Source organism: Fukomys damarensis, unplaced genomic scaffold, assembly GCF_012274545.1.
Source record: "Fukomys damarensis isolate Sample0158 unplaced genomic scaffold, DMR_v1.0_HiC HiC_scaffold_38, whole genome shotgun sequence".
In the NCBI taxonomy this organism is placed as follows: domain Eukaryota; kingdom Metazoa; phylum Chordata; class Mammalia; order Rodentia; family Bathyergidae; genus Fukomys; species Fukomys damarensis.
The window spans coordinates 76,670,499-76,689,120 of NW_022900950.1; positions in this window are offsets into that span (position 1 = coordinate 76,670,499).

An 18,622-nucleotide genomic window follows, 5' to 3' on the forward strand; every position below is an offset into this window, starting at 1 on the left:
CTCTCTCCCTACTCACTTGCATCCCAGACATGAAGGAAACAGTTTCATTTTGCTGAAGCTCCCTGCCATTTCATCCAGCAACCCTGCCAGAATCCAAAACAACAGGTCCACTTGGCCATAGGTGTGAACCTCTAAAGTCTTGAGTCTTCATCACAAGCATTATGTTAAATCAGTGGAGATCTAACACACTCACATCCATCATTGTCGTTATTTACGTGACTATTCACTATCTGACTATCCTCATACAGCAAATATTCAATTGCTGCTACTTTCATCAGCATTGTTTTCCTGGAAACAGTTGCCCAGGAAAACAAATGATGTGCATACAGAGAGCACTGAGCAATTATTTATTTGCTAAGACTCTTTGGAATCCCCATCTTCAAATCTGTCTTGCTGTACCTAGTAATCCTACATTGTCATGATTCTTACCTTTCTAACTAATGACCCGTATAGAAGGACTGCCCTTAAACCAGATCCACAAAGCCTCATAAGTATCCTGATTTGTTCATAGTCTTCTGAGATGTCACCAATTCTGTCCTTTACTAAAGTAAGCAATCATTTGAGCTCTGCCCTACCACCAGTCACCCTGGCAGCACATTCAGGGGCAGTATTCAACAGGATCTGTTTGTAAATAGTAGAGGTCATGCAATAAAACTTTACTTACGATTAGGAGGATCATTAAATTCCATTCTATAATGACAAGGGATAGAGGTGGTAGAGAGACTTTGGTCATAGTGGACCCTGCACAAGTTTCATGGGACATCATCCAAGTTTTCAATAGGATTGATCAGCTCCCCGCTCCAGAGAATGGAGGTGACGATGTGGATGAAAGAGAGAATTCCTCTGAAGGTGATGCTTCTCAGCAAATGGGAGAGGCTCACTGTAGTCTTCTGAGGTGGGAAGAATCAGGAGCCTGTGCCTGGGAGAAACAATTGGAGCTAAGTTGTCTGTCTGTAAGGTTTAAGACCCGGATGTGGTATACGACTGGACAAGCTTTTTGAGAAGTTAGTGCCATTAGGAGGTGGGGCCTGCTTGGAAGAGGCATGACCTGGAAAAGTCCTTGTCCCTGGCTCCTCCCTTCCCTCTGCACTTCCTGGCTGCCATTGCTTGGACAGCTGTCCTCTGCCACGCCCTTCCACCATGCCTTGGAGCCTTCCAGCCCTCCAACCTTGGACTGGACCCACGGAAACCGTGACTCAAGTTGTTGTCACAGTGACTGGAAGTGGCTAAGACATGAGGGTACAGGGAGAAATCTTGGCCCCAGAAGTGGAGAGAGAAACATAGGTGGGTTCAGGCAATCGCAACCTCCATGAGCAGAATAGTTTACAAATCCCGGTAGGTTAAGTGTGGACAAGTGTGAGAGTCAGAGACTCTGCCACCGGGACTGGGTGCCACCCACTCTTGTGATTTTTAACCTGCAGGAGCCCAACAGTTTCTCACAGTGTGCTTCCTGCAGGGGAAGGAAAACAAACGAATGAAGCTTTCATCTTGATAAAATTTGCTCTCTGTGCTTGTTTCGGAGGTACATGTAATAATAAGGTTTGCTCTCAGAGAGACTGTTTAACCCGTGGGGAACTTATGAGAGCCTAATTGCCCAGGAGGAAGGAAGCACTCAACTCCAGTCCACTGCAGTAATCCTGTCCTGTCTGAAAGGGGGAGTCTGAGAAACTCTTTCGAAGCTGAGCCAGAGTGAGCCCAGGCTCACTTGAAGATGAAGTTGTCCTAGTGAACGACGGGGTGCTCCTCATGGTTTGGATCTTAAATCCGTCCCACAGGCCCGTTTGCTGAAGGGTTGGATGCCAGCCTGTGATGCTACTGGGAGGTGGCAGAACTTTCCGCAGCTGGCACCTGGTGGAAGGCATTAAGTGACTGGACCCCTTCTGCTCTGTGCTTGCTTCCTGGCTGCCAACAAGTGAGCAGCTCTACCGCACCATGAGGTGCCAGCTAAAATGATCTCCCTTACCACAGGCCCCCAAAGAATGAAGCAAACCAACCACAGACTGAAACCTATGAATCCATGAGCCAAAATGTACCTTTGCTCTTTTTTACTTGATTATATTGGGTATTTTGCCACAGTTATGGAGAGCTGATTAACACAGCCCCTGTTCTCCACACTGCCCACAGATCCCACAAATCCAATTTACAGAAGTTTGAGTTGCCCATTACATATGTCCACTATCAAGAAAATTTAGTCATCAGGGCAGGGGAACGAGAGGACCAAGGAAATGTACTGTATTCGATTGGAAATCAGCAACTTGGATCTGAAGTGAGATGGGCAGGCTGGGGGGATTAACTTCCACGCTCTGCCGAGGGGGTAGAGCTGGATTTAAACACGATGTCCTGGGGGAGAGGGGGAATAGAGGGAAGAGGTGGCGGACACCTGGAGCACACCCAGCCACGAAGCCTGATGACTGAGCAGGAACTAGTGAAGGAATCGGAGTAACAATGTATAATGCTTAGGAAAGTAATAGAATCTAATAATTCATGAAAGTGAAATTGAGGACTTCAAGAGGAATGATTCATTTCACTTTTGAGACGTTAGAGAGAAGAGAGACCCTGAGATTTGAATTCACAATATCTTCATTGTAGAGAGGACTTCATGACCAGTCCTGTAAACTGTATTTCCCTTGTTTGAAAAATCTTTAAATTATTCCACTGTTTGTTATATGTGTGACTATAATTATAGGAATATTTTGCTTTAAGGATTTTTTAGTACGAAGTTAAAAGAGAAACAAAAGTAGAGAAAATAGCAAAATAAATCCTTAAGTGCAGATTTAATAATCAATAGCTCATTTCCACTCTTGTTTCCATCTGATCCTGGTCACCACTGTTGAGATTTCCTGAATATTTTGATCCCATTTCTTTCATAGTTAAAAAAGAAACACTTAAGATCATGATTATATATGACATATTATTCAAAATATGTATTTTAAAGTAAGCAAATATTCATTTAGGCATGTTATATGAAAATGCAAAATAGCATAATATGTACAATAAACTGTATCATAGGATATGTAATGCATTTACAACTCAGATGCATGTATTGCTATAGTTATATGTGTTTATAGTTGTATATGTGTGTGCAAAATGAATTACAGGAAGAAAGTAGGGGAATGGCATTTTAGATTGCTATATGTAATTTTATTCATTGTACACCAAGCCTCTTTGTCTCTTGCTGGACATTAGCATAAATGCCTCATCATATTGAAAATGATTTTTGACCTTCTGTTTTGAATAATACATCAAAGTCTTTGTTCCAAGCTCAGTGTATTTCCTTACTGGATTTTAAAGGAATGGCTATCATGTCTGAGAAACACATCCAGGGCCAACTAGAGAAGTCCATAATTAGCTGTGCATGATAACTATGATACATATTTTCCTATTCCAACAATGAAAGGGGTTGAATTGAACTTTAGCTATTAGTTTTTTAACCTAACTGATGTCAGTACATTGTAATTTATTCAGAAGGTGTTACACTTTTATATTGTAAGCCAACAGCTCAAAGCCCAATAAAGATTTTCATTTACAAAAAGTAAAACTTATTAGAAAACTCTATTTTTGATTTAATTTACATATATAAAAGTGTGTTTAAATTATATATACTTGCAATGAAATATCCCATTCACAGAACCACACAAATACACAAATTCAATGGAATTTCTTTGAAAATCAAATTATATTTGATTTCTTTAAAAATATTTTCATATTGAAGGGCCAGTAAAGGTTAATATTCTTCAACGTCTGTTAGATGATACACTACTAATAGCAACTTTTTAATCACCAAAGCTTCAGAATATCTGGATGCTTATCTTTTCAAAAGAAAAATGCTTACTTTATCTTTAAATCCGACAACTTAAATGCTATGCTACAAGATAAGACAATGAAACTTTGCACATTAAAAGCGACAGTGCTATCATATCCTTTCTCGTGGCATCACTTGCAGTCTCCAGCCCTTGGATTAGCACTTAGACCAATCTACACCGGCACACTTAAAGCATCATTGCAGCATTAACCTGTGTAAAAAGCACAGCAGAAGGAGGCCCATCGCTGTCCACCTGAGCGCTTGGCCTCCTTGGTGCTCTACAGAGGGTAGTTCACATGCAGGTTGGCGGAGGGCACTGGTGTTTTCCTTCGTATCTAGTGATCTTTCCATACAGCACCTCTTACCTTGCGCACTTTCTGTTTTGAAAACTAATTAGGAGACATTGCTTTCCAAGTATGGAGTGAGGTGTGCTGGCTGGGGTTTCAGGAGAAAGACATCATGGCTCTTTTTTGGATGAAGAAAGAAAACTGAGCGAGCACAAAGAAACATTTAGAGAAGATTATTACAGTGCCTCCTAAAAACCCTAGGAAGAGGTCTGACTAAATTTCATTAAGAGTTGATCCCAGATTGGGCTTTCTTTCATCCCAATGCTATTAGTCTAACTAATTTCCCTGCAGCACTGAGCCCCATTATTTCTGTGTGGACTCTGTAGTTCCTAAGAACAGGGTGGTGAATGTTCCAACTTGGATGGATAGGTTTGTCTGATCTAGTCACTTATGGATGGAGAGAGGACCCATCATGCATCCGAAACATAGCTGCCAATAGGCTAAAAGAAGAGAACTGAATGAAGACACTCTTTGCCAAGATGCGGCAGGAGTAGGGGAAACCACGCCAAGACTAGTGATCGTGGACCTGAAGAAGCAGCAGAGAGACTGCCACAACTTGGAGAAAACTGTGGTTTCAGAGCTTGTCACGCTGTAGAGGTTGTGTCCTTGTGCTTCAAGAAAAGCAGCCACCTCCAAACTGTCATTCAGCAGGTAGTAGTTAGGGTAAAAGATGCTCCTGCCTCTTACCTGCTACTTTTAACCCCCTGTTGGTAACTCATTTGCAAACTCAAAGAAAAGCTCAAGCATGTCTTGTCTGGTCCATGCTGCCTGTAGAAGTTAACTTCACTGGCTACAGGAAGAGTTCAGAAGGGGATAAAAAAGAATGTCAAGGAGCAAACAGAATATCCAGCCCAGAGATTAAACTACTATTTTAAGAGGGCTGAATGTTTTGATACTGAGGAATGCTGAGGACAGATTGCATCTCAGGAACTGAGCAGGTGGTGTTTCAATAGCTTGGGTAAGAAGAAATAATTTGTATTGGTGTGGTGGGCATGAAAGAAAGAATTTACAGGACACATAAAAAGAATGCTTTAAAAAATGACTGAATAGCTGATTAGACATGATGAGAATTGGAATGAAAAGTTCAGAAAACTTTCTTTAAAGTGAATTCGTTTCTCACAAGGTCCTGAGTTTGATCCCCATTACAAAAAAAAAAAAAAAAAAAAGTTTCTTCAAAGTGCTACGAAGACAGGGAAAAAGTAGAAAGGTTTAAAGTCAGGGTGTGTCAGTTGGGGTGGTGTGGGAGTAAAAATTCAATCCAATCCAAATAATTCCTGACACTGCAATTTGGTGACCAGGGGAAGCGCTGTTTAAAGACATTCAGCCCTTGGGTTTGCATTCTCACTTAGGGATAACAGCACATAGTGCCAACCAGCAGCCTAGGAGTGACCAGGACCTTGAGCCCCTGGCCCAGCTTTTTGAGATCTTATCAGTCTGGTCCCACCGAGCAAACTGTATTATGGTGTTTTCCATATTGCTCGTGTCACTAAGTGGCACCTGCTAAGAGAACGTGGCACAAAGTAGACATCTTTGTTCATATTACATATTCAGTCTGAATTCTTCTTTCTTTCCTACTTGAAGGACTTTTTAACACAAGACTGATTTCCTAGTAAGTGTTGATGCACCATTTTGCAAGGCTGTTCTTGCTTTTATATCAAGCATATCTGAATTGGGACAATGCTCTCAGCTGGAGTTGTTTGTAAGACTTAGTGGATGTAATGTTAATGAGGATGCAGCTGTCAGGTATGAAGATCCTTGATCCACTGGGCCATTCTTTTCTCCTATACTCAGAACAAACTCTAAGGCATCCTAGTATTCTTTTTTTTTTTCCGGTACTGGGGATCAAACTCAGGACTTTGTGCTTAAGAGGCAGGTGGCAAAACCACTGAGCTAAATCCCTGGCCCCAACATCCCACTAACAATGTCCAGTTGAAAATGTTTTCTTTTCTTTACAATATTTCTAAGAGAACTGAGTTCATGTGGCAAACTCCCCTTAGACTTTGCACAATAGAATCCACAATGTGAAGCTATCTTTCCAAAGCAGCTAGGTAACAGCTAGGCAGCTACAGACATGAGCACATGGTGTTGTTTAATGTGACAAGGAGCATGAGGATGCCAACAGAGTGTTGTCCCGATTCTGATATATTCAATGTAAAAGCAAGAGCAACCTTATTTTTAGGACCTCTGAAATGTAACCTAAGTTATACTGAAGTCTTTTCTATAAAAGCATCATTACAGCTAAATGAAAGGCTCCATATGTTCTAATAATACCTGGCACAAAATAATACACCTGCTAGCTGAAAAGTCCCTCTGAATAGCTCATGGCACCTCTGGAAATCTTGTTCCGGGAGCCCATTAAGCTTATGCATTAGAGCACACAGACAGTGGCAGCTGCCTGACACACTCCATTGTGCTCAAGGAGTAGAAAGTGATAAGGTTAACGAGACTTCGTGTTGGCGTTGAACCATTTAGACTAGAGCGGGTCTATGTACGCAGTGCCTTACAGGTGCTCCAGCGATTTCAAAGTGTTAATCAGCTTGTGAGAATGCTTGGGGGAAAAGGTCTCATTTTGATAGAAATATCACGTTTCCAGAAAATGTGCTTTATGTATTTAAACTTTCAATGTGATCAATCATTGACAGTCTTTGGTAAGAGTGTGGGAACAGTCCTGCTCTCTTTGTTCTGTATAGGGAGTTCAAGAAAAACGTGACTGTGGGATAGAAACATTTCTTGTTTTCTCTGCAGAGTTTAAGAGATAGCTGTCTGCAAGATCTGCTTCCTAACCATGTGCAGTGCAGAAGAATGACCCTTTGTTCCTGGAGACTTACGATGAAAACATGCAATGCAGCTTCGATTATCCGTGGCCCCAGGGTGTCTGAAATGGACCATGTTTGAAAATGTTAGAAAGTGTTAAGTTTGGGGAGATATGGTCATTTTTTTTGTTATTAGTTTGACACTTATTATTTCATTTATGCCTTTAATACATCTGATAATTTTGTGATTCTCAACTCTTCCTGCCAGTAAAAATTAGAATGACCTGTTAACTTAAAATAATAACACTGGAAATGTCCTAGTTTCATCCTTTGGGATTCAATAGGTCTATCATGCATGTTTGGATTCGCAATGTGGATATTTTGAGCACTAATCATTTCCTGTCAACATTAGTGGATAAGGAACACATAGCACACTGGCCAGCTGGTAGAACACAGTTCTGGGTTTGCCTGTGATGGTTGGCATGCAGAGCTGCCGGCTAAGCAGAAGCGCACCCTGAGTATGGGTGGGACCAGCTGCAGCCTACCGTAAGCGCACAGGCTGGGTGGATGGGCTGCAAAGGAAAGACGAAAGCATGCCATTTCTGAAGAGTTCCAGTCTGTGAGCATCAGCCCCAAGTATTTTGAAGGTATATAAACTTCAATGATGCTTGAAGTAAGTGTGCAAGCTTTAAATCCGTACATCTGCAGTGTGATAGCTTACTCCTCCCGAATTGCTCTAGAAGTGGCAGTAACGGGGCTAGTGTGAATCAATGTTGGTGAGAAACTAACTTACTAAGGACTTCCCATTTCACGGTTCTTCCAGGTGCTCTGCATGTATGAATGAATCGAAGACTCCTCACAAGGTGGTAGCTAAAACTATGCCTCTCAGAGAATAAGACACGGGTGTCCTTAGAGTTTAAGAAGCTCACCCTTTTCCGACTAGTGGGGTAGTCTGGCATTGAAACCTGGTTGCTCTGGAACACCAGTCTACAACAGCTCCCCGAGGCAGTGATCACCTTTCTGTAAAGGGCGGTGTTTTAGGCTCCATCAAAACTAATCAACTCTAACAATACCGTGTGAAGACAGCCAGAGATGCTGTGAGCACGGATGAACTGGCGATGTTCCAATAGCAAAGGGAGAAGCATTTATAGGCACTGAAATTACCATATAATTTTCATGTCACAAAATATTTATTTTTACTTTTTTTTTTCCAACGGCAAAAGGACATGATCACAATTTGCTGACAAGCCCTACAAGTAGAGTCAGCAGGGATGGTTTGACCTGTGGGCCACAGTTTGCCAGCATCTGGATCATACCACTTGCCCATTTCTCATCAGGAAGGCCTGAGGCACTTTTCGGTGGGGAGAGGAGCACTCACCTCTAATTTAGCTTTGCCAAATATATTAAACTAACAATATATTACAATATATTAAACTTACAAGTCACTGAGCAAATTCCCTATGCATTCATACACTACTCACATTTTTAATGAGTACAGATATGTGCACATAAATCCAATTTAACAAACACCAATAAAATCAAAAGAAATGTGTGATCCTTAAATGTTTCACCACCTTAAAATAGAACAGATATTCATGGACTCTCTCAGTGATCATGAATCTCACTGCTACACTGATGTCTGAACCACACAAAGATATTGATGCTCTAGATTTGCGAGCTTATAAAATTAGTCTTTATTTTGGCCCCTTCATAAGCTATAATATTACCAGGACCCCCAAATGATAGTGTTCTCTCAAACCAGGCTCTCAGGGTCTGATTCTCTAATGAAATGACGCTTGGCCTGCAGGCATGCACTGGTTTTATCCCAGAAACACTCGATCCTAAGACAACATAGGTGGGGCTCGCTCCCTCCTCTTAGCACGGTGCTGTCTGCTATCCCCCAACCCCTGCCTCTGTTTTTCTCTTGTCCACCAAGTCTTGGCCACACATTCCTCCCATTGGTACTTACTTCATTATATCTTATTCACACCTCAATATAATTAGCAAAGTCTTACAAAGATTTCTCCTGCGGTGAAGGCTAGGTCTGCATTGCCATCTCTCTTCCATCAGTTGGTTTTGGGTCCTACCTTGCAATGTACCACGAAAATCTATCCCTACTGGATTATTTTTATAATCTCTGCTGGCCATGCCCTAGTTTATAATACAGTTGTGGCTTTTCTGCTTTAGCCCGCCTCCCTCATGGCTTAGCTGTCTCCTCATCACCATGTCTAGTTAACCAGTCACAACTACCCATTACCATGAATATTCTTCATAAAACTAATTTCTGTTCTGGTGGCAGAGTCCATCTGCCCGCATGCTACGGCTGACTTAAAATATGGCATTCAGCTTTGTGTTGCTGTTGTTGCAGGCACTGTCCTGTGACCAGTAGGGTCCCTGGCTTGCTCTGTTAGATACCAACAGCTCTTTTCACAGTGGGGCCAACTACAGCTCTCTGCAGACTTTGCCAGTCTTGCCAGGCAGGCAAACATCCCTAGTTAAGAACCTTTATAACTGATTATCATTATTTTTTTATTTTGATGCTCACTCTACCACAAGACAGTTAATAGTAGTCCTTTTATTTGACTCCATTTTTCTTCTCTCGTGACCGTGAACATGTTTTGAAAATCGCCTGCTCTTTGTGTAAGGGAGGCATTCTATGTTCACATCTTCCCACCCTTTTCCCTTAGTAGATACCAAATCCGAATACTGAAAAGCACATCAGGTTCTGGGGTGAGCAGCAACATCACTTGGGGGAATGAACTGGAAAAACATCTTTAAAGGCATACAAAATAAAATTAAAGATTTTATTGCATTAAACTTTTAATTTACCTCTCTCTGCAGGCCTCATTGCACTTTTGCTCCTCTCAGCTATGATCGTACCATAGGTCAAAGTGAAATGTCACCAGAAGACGCATTACTGGTGGGCCCCTCATGCATGTGGACAGCAGGTGGCCGAAGCACAGCCTTCCCAAATGCTGCCCTGTCTACCAGGGCAACTTCTGAGTTCCAGATGTTCTGCGGGCCGATTTCCTAGCACTGTTGGCTGCAGGAACCAACCTGGCTGATTAATGACCTGCATAACTTTGTTGCCTTCAACTTCACTATAATAAAATAGAGATAAAAAATATCTGTGCCTACATATAGAGTTTTTAATGTGGGTTATAACTCTGAAAACGTCACTTCCTAATCAGAAAATCTATCATCTTGCATGCAAGCCAAACGCCTAAGTGTTTAAGAATTAGATTTTATTTCTTTAAATGTATTTCCAGTGGTCTCTACTTCCAACATTTTGATTGAGTTGATTAGTGACCTCAAGTTTTGATAAACATTGCAAGCACATTTTAATTCTGATGGCTTGGGATCTGAGAAACAGAAAAATAAATGGAAACTCTGACAAGGAGAGCATAGGAGCAATTTAATCTGGCATTGCAGAGGCTCTGTGGTCTGCCTTAGCCTGTCTACTTCTGTTAGGGACAAGTGGCTGCACTGGGTCAGTCCGAGCCAAGGGATCTTTGTTCAGCCATGGCAGTGAGGTGAGCTGAATCTGAGGAAGACTAAGGTCTTGACTTAGTAAAAAGTGTTAGTGTTAAAGGACACACTGATACCTAGCAAGTGACAACCTGGTCTATGGCTTTCCTCCAGGAATACTTGGCATTCGTTCTTTCTTTTAACAATCTGAAAATAGGCAGTGAAGAGAGAAACACAGAAAAGACTAATATACAGCTCAGAGAATTAGCATCACAAAGGAAACCCCCAAGTAACTTCCACCCAGTTCTCAAAGCCTTGCTTCAGCATCGTTTCAGATCTTCCTCCTGTCCCCTCAGTCCCTCCTCGTCCCTGCCCCTGAGGGAACCTCGGTGCACCTCCTGTGGTCTGTTCTCCCTCATTATTGTGGGTAGCTTTATCCGCGTGGTCCTGAGTGCACCAATACTCAGGCCACTGAACAAATTCCACAGATGCGGGTAATGAAGTCATTGACTAGCTTGCTTTTCTCCTGGCCTGAGAGGCTGGGAGTCCAGAGCCAAGGGGTGAGCAGGTGAGTGTCTCTGCAGGGTCCTCCCCTGGTTCACATAGCTCAATTTCAACATATTTTCAAGATGCTGGCTTCTCCATGTGCCCACACGGCCTTTCCTGAGTCTTTGCTTACAGAAAGATGGGTGCCCTGTCCTGTCTGGCAAGAACACTCATGACTTCAGGAAGATGCACTCATCTGGAGCTAAAACTGACCAGAGACAGCAGCATCAAACACAGGCACATTGGGCATTAGGGCTTCAGTATGTGATCCAGGGGACAGAGTTCAACCCATGGTGATAGTATAGCTGGTTGTCAATTATACTTGAAATTAATATAAATTAATTATGTAGCATATGTGAATCTGGTTTTTACTCAGTAGCCACATCTGCAAGGCTTGTGCCCATTTTTGCTATAATTGATGTATTTTCAGTGCTGCTTGCTAGTTAATTCTGTAGTGTACATGTATCCAGGTTTTGCTCAGCATCATGTATGTAAGATTTATCTATGTTCTTGCTATGAGAAATTTATTTTCAGTGCTGCATTTGTACTTCAACATTGTGTGGTCTTTTACAGAAGCCTTTACTTTGAATAAATACCAAATACTATTTGTGAATCACATCTAATTTGTATCTTTTTATTCCATAACTTTATATAGAATACAAACATTGCACAATTTTCTTATTTCTTTTATACTAATGAACACTAGTTTTGTCACTGTGTGTATGTGTGTGTGTGTTCTCCCTGGTTTCTGGCTATTACAATAATAGTTATGCAGGCAGTTTTATACAGGTATCCTACTTTACTACTGAACACATTCCTTTATTGCACATATCTTTCTATGTAAATATTAGATGATTTTCAAGTTGTGGTAGATAATTCCAAATTATTTTCAAAAGAGGTTTCACAAACTAACTTAAATCTTGCTAGCAGTTTATGAGGTTTTCTGTTGCTCCACATACTCACTAGTCCTGATATTGATAGACATTTTATCTGTGTGGGCTTTAATTTCCCTTTTCCATCACATTTGAGAATCTTCTCTAAGTTGTGTGGCCAATTAAAAATGGCTCATATCCAAGGATAAGAAACACAAGCCTCACTTGTTTAAGTCTTTTTCCCATTTTTCTTGGGTTTCTTTTTTCTTATCAATGGGCTGTTGAAATATTAATCACCTGTGAGTTGTAAGATGCTTCAGTCTTTGGTTTTCCTTTTCACTTTTTTAATGGTATCTTTTGAAAATACAATTGCATAATTTTAGTCCAATGTATCCCCTATTTTTTCCTTTCACAGCAAATGCTTTTTGTGTCTTAATAGATCTTGGTCTATACAAGGTCACGAGGACACTCACTTTTATCTTCCATAAGTTTTATACTTTGCAATGATCTTTTGCATTTAGGTTAATAATACAATTGCGGTTGAATTTGGGTATGCCAAATTTCACTGTTATATCTTTATGGATATCTTCTTCATCCAGCTCAGTTTCTATATTTTTTCAAGTGTTTCTTTTCTTAGATCAATTGTCCTTATGAGATGTTCTTCCTACGCAGTTGTCCGTACTGGATTGGTCATTTGTTCATTCTTGAACCAGTGACATCCTTCCTTTATTGAAATGATTTTATAATAAGATTTCACTTCTAGGGCAGCGAATGTGTTTATCTTTTCTTCATTACAAGTGTTGTACTATTTTTTAAAATAAATTTCATGTAAATTTTAGAGCCTTCTGTTTAATTTTTATTGAACATAAATCATCTGAGGCTTTATTTGCTGTTTCATTGAACCATCAATTCACAACGCAGTTAAAATCTAGGGCTGGGGATTTAGCTCAGTGGTTCTGTTGCCTGTCTCACAAGTGCAAGGACCCAAGTTCAATCACTGGTACCAAAAACCAAAACAAAACAAGACAAAACAAAGACAAATATCAAATCCATAATACTTTCCAAGTCATGAGCAAGATTTCCTTTTAGGGAATTTCTTATTCTCTTTCAGTATTATCTATATGAAGATCTTGTACATCAAGCATATCTTCAGCATTTAAATTTTGAGGTAAACTCTTAAAATATATTTAATTTTAAAATTATTTTCATAAAACTGACTTTTGTATTGTAAGATAACCAACAAATTTCCTGAACTCCTGTAGGAATTATAATATTTAATATAGATATCATTTTTGTCTCTTCTACACATAGTTATGTTCCTTGATGAATGAGAGCTTCATTTCTTTCTACTTCTTGTGCTTCCATTTTTGATTCGTGCACCAGCTCTACGGGCCTTCAGTGTGAGTGGAGCACAGCAGAGATTGCAAATCTGCTGCAGATGAACGGCTTTTAACATTCACCATTAAGCATGGTGAATAGAGCAGGTTTTGTAGTAAATAAGCTGTGTAAGATCAGCACATTTTTCTTGCATTTCTACTTTACAAAGTGTTTTTATCATGCATTGAGTAGCAGAGCCCAGTTTACTTCTTTTCCTTTGGGAATCCCTTGCTGTAGTCCACAGCTCAAAGTGTTTCTTTCCCTCGTTATTTTTTCCCGCCTAGTCCTGAGCGTTTACCGTCTAATACTCATTTCGTGGCGATTCCTCTCTCAACGTTAAGCAACCAGTGCTTTAACATTAGAAGCCCTGTCATACCCGTTTAAAAATGCCCAACTTTTGGGCCAGGGATTTAGCTCAGTGGTTCTGCTGCCTGCCCTGTAAACGCAAAGACCCGAGTTCATTCCCGGTAACAACAAGAACAACAACAAAAACCCCAAATAAACAAACAAAAACAGCCCGACTCTCTCAGAAAAAATGTTAAATACATGTAACGTACGCACTAAATAATTACTCATAGGCCCCTAAGAGATAGCTTTCGATGTACTCAGGGATGCAAACTGAAATCGTCTCTGTAGTTTAGATTTTCTCTAGTTTAAACTCGTAATGTAAGTAAATACAGCTCCACAGGCAGGGCTCCGGGTTACCTGTCAGAATGAGATGCACATTTTTCTCTCAGATGGCTGTAATCAAAGCAGCAACACCATATGTCTCCAAAGCAAAAGGTATATTATAGCTATGATAAAAATTTTGGACAGGTTCAACTTGTTTGACAAACTGTGACCTTTAAGTAGAGACAATGGGACCTCGAGGTTAAAAATAAGCACCGAGAAGCAGAATTCTGAGCCCAGGGGTGGAGACAAATCACCAGGCCTGGGCTTTGGAGGACTCAGTGAGCAAGGCCTGGGGCGATGCGGCCTCTGTCTCTGAATCTGTCCTGGATCCCAACACCCAAAGCCCCGAGAGTCTCAGGGAGCGAGGATGCGAGAGTTACACAAGACAAATTGGGTCCTTAGGGCCTCCGCAGCCCCATTTCGGGAGCCCTGGAGGAGTTCTGAAAAAGCAGAACAAATTTATCTTTAGCTCAGAAAAGGAGCAATGTGCAGGAGTTGACGATTTTGAGCAAGATCGATAGACACGTATGTAGCAACTTACAGGCAGCTGCACCTCCAGGCAGCCTGGTAACCCCAGGCAGGTAAGACAGCCCCCATTCCAGAGGATTCCAGAGAAGACCCTGACCTGGGGGGCAGGCAGGAGAGCGCCCCAAAGCACCAGCAGGCTCCCGGCCAGCGCAGCAGGAGGAACAACAGCACCGGACTCTGAAGACCTCTGCAAAAGCAAGGAGGGGGCCTCTTTTCTCACTCCACGACGCATCCTCATCCTTATTACATCCCCGGATTTCCTGCATGACCCAGGAAGCAGGGAGGAACCCGCAATGTTATTTCCTCTTTATAGACTCAGAAACTAGCCCAGATGCGAATTGGCTTTCTTCTTTCCAGGACACGACAGGCCTTCACTGAATCTGCAGGTTTTCTTAAATCTTAGGTTACTGTATTTTCCCCTCCCATTTAAAAACAAGATCTGCGGTCTTGGTGAGGTGATGTTGTGATTTTGTGCCTCAATTTTCTGTCTGGTTTTCTGAACATTGTGATAATGAAAACTTAGAATAGCAAAAAATTTAAAGGAGCATTTTCTGTATAGATCTGTGCCTGGAAGGTAGTAAGTTAACAATCTTTACAAAGTAAGGCTCTGTCACGATTAAATGGTTTGTCTGGAGCACACAGAAAGGTTGTATCTGTTAAAACCAGGTGCTGCTGTCACACGTAGCACGCTTACGATAAGTTACACATTTTTCTAAGATCTTTCTGACCACTCATTAACCGACTACTACAGTTAGGATTAACTTTACTTTGGTGTCACTTGAGTTTTCATGTCACAGTTGGCAAGTGAGTAGAGTGACTCACCAAGGTGGCTGGAACAGAACTGAACCCAGCTCTCAGAGAAGGTTCCCACAGCCCGCACCTTTGACCTTGTTTTGTCTTCCTGTTAGGGATGGATGTACCCAATGAATAATTTTTATTCATGTAATCAGCTTAGGACAATTGGATCAGTAATTATATTTGTTTATAGTCTGATCCATAGAATGCAGCTTTAAGATTTATATGTTTGTCAGATACAAACCATGAGCTTTCTATCACCATTTCTTACAAGTATGAACTGCAGGACTTCCTTACCATGAATAATAAATAAAGTATTAGTATACACTGATAATGATCCACCATCCTAGTTAAAGGAGCCTTTAAACTGTGGTGAGACATGTAAAGTTATCTCTTCTGCTTCTTCATGAGAAGTTGCCACTTTGGGCTGTGTGCCCAATGCACATTGCATAATCAAGGCACGTTTCCTACTTGCATCAATATTTTGTAAGCTAAGTCAGGTTCAGATAGACAACAGGGCCACCGTAGATTGAGAAAATTAATCACAAAATGGCAGCCTTAAATCTCAGCACTAATTATGGAGCACATTTTAAAAATATATGTAGCTATATAAGTAGAAAGTGGTGATTCAAATGAAATCAGTTCCATATGGCACCCATGAAAATAACTTTTATGATTTTATGCATCTTACATTCCAGCAGCAGCTGTGGGAGCTGCCTATTTTCTTCAACCATTAGAATCACAGAACACTCCGACAGGAATGAGCCAGAAGCCAGGCAGCATTCCATATCGGAGGGACTGGTCTCTCTCTCTCTCTCTCTCTCTCTCTCTCTCTCTCCCCAAAGCTTGCTTAGGATCCTCTCTCCTTTTTATTATCTTATGAAACACCATGCTGTCTAAAAGAGAACTCCATCTCTATCCATGGCTAAATGTATGTGCATCCTGTGCAGTTTGTCACATTTTCTCTGGAGAAGCAGAGAGCACCACCACACGAGAGAGTAGGCAGGTGCTGCGGAGCTCAGGGAAAGGGTCCTCTCGCTCCACAGCTCCTGAGATGTATGCCTGAGTGATCCTGACGATGCGGAAGGCAAGGGTAGAATGCAGAGGGGCGTGTTTAAGATGGTGATTGGATTTAGATTATTTATTAAATGGGAATGTTGAGGACCTTATTTTCTAAGAATGCTAAACTTGGTTTGGAAGGCTTAGGTCATTTATAAAGTTTGACTCTATCCAGAGTCGCTTATCTTGAATGTGTAAAATTAGACATGAACAGTGCTTTCATGTCTGGCAACCCACAATATATGTAGTGCTCAGAACATAAGAAGCATTGTCGATTTATTTTATGAAGGAAAAGAAAAACGCCTCTCTGAATTCAAGTAATAGTCCATGTACACAGCTCCCCGAGTCTAAAATGGGCTTCCAGAGTTCTCTGGCTGAAAGCATTTCTCAACTGAGTGGCAGTGGAAAAACGTTTCCCAGGAGTGGGCAGCACTCATCTCAGTGTGACTTTCTTTTCTGAATCCCACACATGAAAGTACACACCCTTTCTGCTGTGTACTTATCTGGTCCAGGTGGACCACTCCATTCCACTGCCCCACACTTCTGAGAGAATGATACCTCTAGAACAATAAGGAATCAGTTTCTCCACGGAAGATGTTCCAGGAACCAGAATAACCAGCCGCATGTGATATCCCACCCCGGCCTTTGGAAGACATGCACCATGTTGAATTCTACCAGAGCTCTGGGAACCAGGAGAGTGGTAAAGAAACCCCTTCTCCCCACTCCTCTTTGGTCCCAGGGAATTGGTTTACTGCAAAGAACCACTCCTCCACCCACAGACACCAGATATAGCCCATTGGTTCCCTGAGCACCTCGGGCAGGCCAGCCACAGGTCTGCCTCAGCCTCACTCTCTAGCTCATAAGTGATGCAGTGGACCAGCTGGAGTGAAATGCCCATTACATTCTGGCTCTGTTTTCCTCTCCTTCCCCCAGATGGCGCTAGAGTGCTCCTCTCAGCCTGAGCAAGCACAGAGCCCCCATAACTAGAGCTGTGTGAGCCCAGGGGAAACTCTCATCTACTGTCCCATCGCTCCTGACCTTCACTCTCCTTCCTCATCCTTTCCTTTCACCAATCCCTCCAGTAAGAGGCTAGATATTTGCTTCTTTCTTTCTTTTTTTTTTTTTTGTAAGAAAAAGCTTTAATTCACAGAAGTGCCATACAAAAAGGAACATTCGTGGATTATGAAATGCCTCACTGATCAGCACAGCACTTGTGTTTAAAAAGCAAAGTGGACAAATTTTCTACTGCACTGTGGTCATTTGCCTTAGCCGCTGGCTGAGGACCATGTCAGGACGGTGGGCATTTCCACTTCTCCTTAGACGCAGAGCCAGCACTGTCCATGGCTTCTGAACATTCTGCAGCATACTTTGCTGAGGGAGCGAGTGTGTCGCAGTCAAAAGTCATGGGATAAAGAATCCTAAAAGTAATGCTCGTGGCCCCATGGTGACATTAATTTAGAGGTCCTTGAACATACATACGAGCCCTGTGGAAGGAACCTGTTATGCCAAACAGCACAGACTACAAAAGAACATTCCATTTTATCATTTTAAATGTTCACACTTGTGTGCATGAGAAAGCCTTGATGTGCAACAGTGCTTCTTACATGGGTTCCACCCCAGGCCTCCTGCATCAGAAATTTTTTGATGTACCATCTTCTGTATTTTCAGTGACTTTCATATGTCATTATTTAAGTTAGCAAACCACTGATGGACCACAGGGCAAGAATACACTGTTAAAGAAATGCAAGGAAATGTTCAGTCTGCTGGAAACTAACTCTCTCTCTCTCTCTCTCTCTCTCTCTCTCTCTCTCTCCAGAACAATGCACCAGAAATCTGCATATTATTTACCAAAAGCTATGTGACTTTCAGAGATGTCCTAAAAATGTGTAGCCCATGTGTAGCTTCTCCACAAAAGATTCATTGCTACCAGGCCAAGTACACCTTTTAAGGTCTACTCTGTTTATCTTTTGGATGAGGAAACTGTAGCCTAGAATGTTAATATTTTTATCCAGGCAACACATAAAGTCTATGGAAACTTTCACTTTCCAAATGCTCTGGGGGAGCAAAATGAATATTTTTAATCAATGTATTCTATGATCATTTTTTTTCCTTCCAATGCAAACAGATGAGTCACAGTCTGAAATTTCTTTTTGTACATTCAGTGCAAAAATAGTTCAATTTCTTCCCTTAGACATCATTTTTATTTACGGAGCTACTTATTACTGACTTTGAAGCCACTAGAATTAATTCTGCTGGACCCACTGCAGTTTAGTCCCAGTAGAAAACACACTGAGTTGTACTGATGAAACTGTGTTTCATTTACAAGTGTTGCAGTCTTTAACATGCTACCTTCAGCTTCTGTAATTATCATTTTTGCTGTCTAATTCCATAAATCTGAATAAA